General features: G+C 45.0%; 1 pseudogene; it reads right to left on the bottom strand.

Annotated features, from left to right (window-relative positions):
• Positions 1 to 503: 503 nt before the first annotated feature.
• Positions 504 to 5702, bottom strand: part of LOC119308963 — a 14089-nt pseudogene continuing 8890 nt past the window's right edge.

Below are 5702 nucleotides of genomic sequence, written 5' to 3' on the forward strand. Positions count from 1 at the left end.
CATCTATAAATTTTAAATGCAACCAATACAAATTTTATAAGCCCGTGGCAACGCACGGGCAATCTACTAGTTTAATGAATGTGGAAGTTGCAGTATCTATCCATGCTCGGTGATCGTCCACCTGTGCCCGCAAAAAGAGTGCCAAAACAAACCTCTAACCTGAACTGAAGATACGCTAGAAATTATTACTACCCCCGATTCATATTACTTGTCTTACAATTTTTTAGATACGGATGTACATAGACACACCCGTATCTAGAAAAATCTAAGATAAATACTTCCTCCGTAAAGAAATATAAAAACGTTTAGATCACTTCTTTACAGAGGGTGTACTATGGATCGGAGGGAGTACCATAATTTGGACTGGAAAAAAGAAGAGGGAAAAGAAAATAGCACCATGCATGGTCCCAAGAAGCACAAAGACGAGCAAAGACCCATTGTCACCACGATCGATGCTCACAGAGAAGTACTTTGCCCTTAATCCAGATACCACAAGTCCACAACAGTTATATGCAGCTTACATTCAAGCACATAGTTAAACACATGAAATAAATAAGATTCCCCAGCGAAATAAAAGAGAAAAAAACAATTCAGATTGACGTACAACAAGAGAAAGCAATATTATACACCACGTACATATCACATGATAAGACAGCAACACTGGCTTGACTAGATGATCAATTCTGGAGCCCAGCTCAGTTCAACTTGACAACGGGTCGATTGGGGAACTTGGCAAGGTCGGCACGCAATTTCTCGACGGATGGGTAGTCTCCCTTGAGCACAACTTCCTTGAGCATTGGGAGGTGTTGAAGCCCGCTACAACGTTCCTGGATATAGGTCTCAGAAAGCTGCAATACCTCAAGCTTAGGTGTCCCTCGCAGTGAAAAATCCAGCGATTTGAGGTCATCTAGGTGATCCAGGTGCAGCACCACCAGGCTCGGAAATGCCCGTTGATCGAAACTGAAATGGACCTCTCCTTCGAACGACTTCGTCCATAGACACAGGATGGCTAGCATCGGCAGCTCCCCGAGGACTTGTATGGCTGTTCTGTGGTCCAATATCCTAGAGTTGCGTAGCTTCAGCTTCACAAGATTTCCGAGTGTCTGGATCCATGCAGGCAATATGACCAAATTGCCATACAGTTTAAGGCTCTGCAGGTTTTCTGGAGGAGTGGGCATGTCATCCAAGCAGCCAGATAATCCAGGCATCCCTTCTGAGCGCATCGACAAGGATTCCAGGCGACTGAGTTGAGAAACTGTTGATTGTAACTCCAGACTGTTTCTCTTGTTGATGCCAGTCACTCCTAGCTTCCGCAGCCCACTGAGTCTTCTTATGTTCTGAAGAATGATCCTCCCCCGTGAGATGTTCACAACACCTAGTGTGTGTAGGGCTTTCAGTTTTCTCACCCCTCTTGGCACTACCACACCATGTGCGTCCAGCTTCATCGCAACAACAGGGAGTGCCACACAACAGAAGGCACTGCACAAGTCACGGTGGTTATAACCATTAAAATCTGAGCCTGCAAAACAACGTGCACAAAGTACCATCGACGAGGCAGTCAAAAGGCATGCACTGTTCCTCATCACCGCTGGCAAGTCTTCTACAACTTGTTCATACGAGATGTCCTCGTCCATGGGTTCCTTACCAGCACGAAGATAGTTTAGCTTCCGAAGTTTTCTGATGCTATGTGGTAGCTTGACTATCTGTGTACCTCTCAAGTCTAGTGTCTCAAGTTGTTTTAGGTTGCCTAGAGAATCTGGCAGGTGACAAATAGGAGTGCATCCTCTTAAAGAAAGGTATTTTAGGTGAAAAAGCTTGACAATGTCCTCAAGGTGATGATCAAATACACCTGAGGTACCTTCCAAGTCCAGCACTCGGAGCAGCCTTATCTTATCAGAAATGTAAAATGACTTCCACTTTCCAAAAACTGTTATTGATCGTACACGAGACATATCTATTATGCTCTCCAGATCACTCTGATTTCCCTCCCAATTGCTGCTTATTGCAAGGTGACGCACAACGTGCTGGGTGTTCAGGCTACAACCTTCCTCCAGCCTAAACACTAGATTTTCTTCCATTGACTTGGAAATGCCAATTTCACGCACGAGATCATGGACATGGCAAGCGTCAATTCCTTTTCTACTGCGAATTGATTGTTGGTATGGCAAGATCATGCTCCTACTTATAAGTTCCATGAAGTAATTGTCTGCTATTCCCTCTGCAGACTTACCACGCACCTCCCTTGAGTAACCCTCTGCCGTCCACCTCTGCACCAAACGCCGCCGACTAACCTTGTAGTCTTCGGGAAAGATGGGGAGATACAAGAAACAAGATTTCAGGTGATAAGGTAAACCATCATAACTTTTAGTAAGCACAGCTAATATGGTCCCAAGCTTTGGATTTATCTCCAACTCAGCACTAATATGCTCATTCAATCTCCTCCACTCCACCACTGTTTGTGGTTGGTTTGCCAAGAACCCACCTATAGTGACTATTGCAAGAGGAAGTCCACTGCACTTCTTAAGGATCAGTTCTGCTTGTTCAATCAGCTCAGGATGCTTTTCATCCAGATATGCAGTCTCTTTAAATACCTAAAATTGGCGGAGTGTAATTTATTCAGTACTCTAGAATTTATATTATATATAATATAATACTTCACTTTGATCTCTTTATTGGAGCCTATGTGGTACAATGCTGTGGCGTTTCTTTCAAGAAACAGCATGGAAAATGCTTATTTGGTTTATAAAACCACAGTAGTACATACACCCAAGATCGGTGGAAAAAAACAACATTGGATAGGTTTATTTATTAATGGAGTAAATTTTACTTTGAACAAGGTATTTGTCTAGTAACATCCATATCTTTATTTGCAAACCTCGCTGAGAGGGTAGGGATTTCCTGCAATTCCATTAGCAGAGGAGAATTGATCCAGTTTATAAGTGAACCAAACAAAAAATCTTACAGAGCATAGTCAATTAAAGCAGAACGGGCCAAAATCCACAACAACTCCGTACCATTACTAAACTACTCCCTCCGTCCGAAAATACTTGTCGGAGAAATGGATGTATCTAGACGTATTTTAGTTCTAGATACATCCATTTTTATCCATTTCTCCGACATGTATTTCTGGACGGAGGGAGTACTAGGTATAGAGCACTGCCATACGATACAAACACATCAACAAAGAGCTCCTCAGAAAAAAAAGAGCACCTCAACACCTGCTGGTACCTTGACACCGGAGACAGAAGCCAGAATCTTCGACGGCGCCGCACCCTCTACGACTAAGCTTCTCCACGACATCCAAGAAGAGGCTCGCTCATGGGCCAAGGCAGGGGCCAAGGGATTAGCGATCATCATACCATAGGCGTCATTAGCTTTATTGGGGCTGAGCATACCCATTGTCCATCATGATCGCACTAGGTCTGGCGCCAATCGTTGTGTACGCTTAGTCCTAGTGTCCTCTACCAACCTCTTCTGTACAAAAACCCTTCCCCCTATCAATGAATGACACACAAGCTTTGCGTATTCGCGAAAAAAAGACAGAAGCCAGAATCAAAGGAAAGCAGGCATAGGCCCTTCCAGCTCCGTGAAAGATAACAAGTCACCACAATCCTAATCAGTGCCGCTTGCACACTGGCTGCATCTGAAGTTGCCGAACTCCTGCTAGCAATGCCAACAACTACTCGCATGCCGCCGGAGGATCACAACTCCAAATCCTAATCATCTAAAGCGGCAAAGCCAGATCTGGGTTTCACCCAGAGGACTAGACCGGATGGATAGAAGGTTAGTGAGGCTCCACGACGATGCCACCAAGGAATGAGGGTGCCCTAGAGTACCACTGTCGTTGGCATCGAAAACACGGTTACTTTCACCCAGAGTGCCACAATAGCCACCTTCAACCAACTTTCTTAAGGGCAGTCCAACGCGCCTTGCAACAGCATCTGATGCCACTAGACTTTTGCTTCGGTACACCCCCCCTAATACAAGGATGGCCGAGATCGTACGATACCTTTTCATAATCAGGGGTACAATCGACATATTTAAAAAAGTCTTCCCCGCCTCCCCGTATACGCGTACGTCTTGTTTTTTTCTCCCTGGACGACCCGCAGCCCACGTACCCTTTTTTTTTCTAAACTGATGCAAAAAATAAAATGCGTTGACAGGAATCGAACCCGCGCACTAGCGTTCAAGTGTAGCACGCCATAACCACCACGCCACGCCCCATTCTGCAATCAAGTTCATTTTCTGAACCCTTTTCTTCTTTCCTTTTGGTCTTTTTCTAATTCGCGCGCGCTAACTGGGAGCTCCTAATCCGCGCGCATTAAGCGCCGGTTGGCGCTTCTGGCGCTCGCAAGCGACGGGAAGCGGGCCGGCCCAAAAAAAGGAGGGCGCCCAACAGAAAAATTAAAATCAAATTGGCTTGTGCGCCGTCACTCGATCCGCCGGCACAACGGCACAACGGCACATCCAGTAGGCTACATCACTTAATTTCCTTTTTAGGTTTTTCTTTCCTTTTTCGTTTTTTCATTTTTCTTTTCTGTTTTTTCTTTTTTCTTCCTTACATGATGAATTTTCCCAAACTCGTGAACTCTTTTCAAATGGATGAACTTTTTTCATTTTTGATTGAAAAAAAGTTCATCGGATTTGAAAAAAGTTCACAAATTTGAAAAAGATATTAATTGGATTTGAAACAAGTTCATGGGATTCAAGAAAAAGTTCATCACATATGAAAAAAGTTTATTGATTCTGAAAAAAGGTCATCAAACTTGAAAAAAAAGTACTTCGGAACCCCCTTCGGTAAATCGAAACCGTGCTGTTATCATATGGTGTACGTGAACGCATGCATGCAAATGCACGAAAGTGTGCACACATGTGGGCACCGCCAACGTAGGCCACCACGCAAGGATTGAACGAAATCAGACACCAAACCAACGTTGTGTCATGTCCAGCCACTGTTTCGTGGCTTTTTCACCGAGAAAATCCTAGAAAATGCATTGAGCGTGGGAAAAATATGCTAACTGGCGTGCGTGATGCCGATGGTGATGCCAGCGAGTGGAAAAAGTTTCGGGACATTTGGCAAAGATGAAAAAAAGTACTTCGGAATCCCTCTCCGGCAGATCGATACGTTGCTGGTTGCACAAGGTCTAGGTGATCGCATGCATGCAAGTGCACGAAACTGTGCACACATATGGGCACGGCCAACGTAGGCCACCACGCAAGGTTTGAACGAAATCGAACACCAAACCAACGTCGCGTCATGTCCGGCCATTGTTTCGGGGCTTTTTCATCGGGAAAATCGTGGAAAATGCATCGAGCGTCAGGAAAATATGCAAACTGGCTTGCGTGATGCCGACGGTGATGCCAGCATGTGTAAAAAGTTTGGGGCCGGTTGGCAGAGTAAAAAAAAGTACTTCGGAACCCCCTCCGATAGACCGAAACCGTGCTAGTATCACATAGTGTACGTGATCGCATGCATGCAAGTGCATGAAACTGTGCACACATGTGCACACGGGCAACATAGGCCACTACGCAAGGTTTGATGGAAATCGGACACCAAACCAACGTTGCGTCATGTCCGGCATTGTTTTGGGGCTTTTTCAATGAGAAAATCGTAGAAAATGCATTGACCTTCGGAAAAATATGCAAACTGGCGTGCGTGATGCCGACGGTGATGCCAGCGTGTGGAAAAAGTTTGGGGCCGG

Source organism: Triticum dicoccoides, chromosome 5B (assembly GCF_002162155.2).
Source record: "Triticum dicoccoides isolate Atlit2015 ecotype Zavitan chromosome 5B, WEW_v2.0, whole genome shotgun sequence".
NCBI lineage: Eukaryota > Viridiplantae > Streptophyta > Magnoliopsida > Poales > Poaceae > Triticum > Triticum dicoccoides.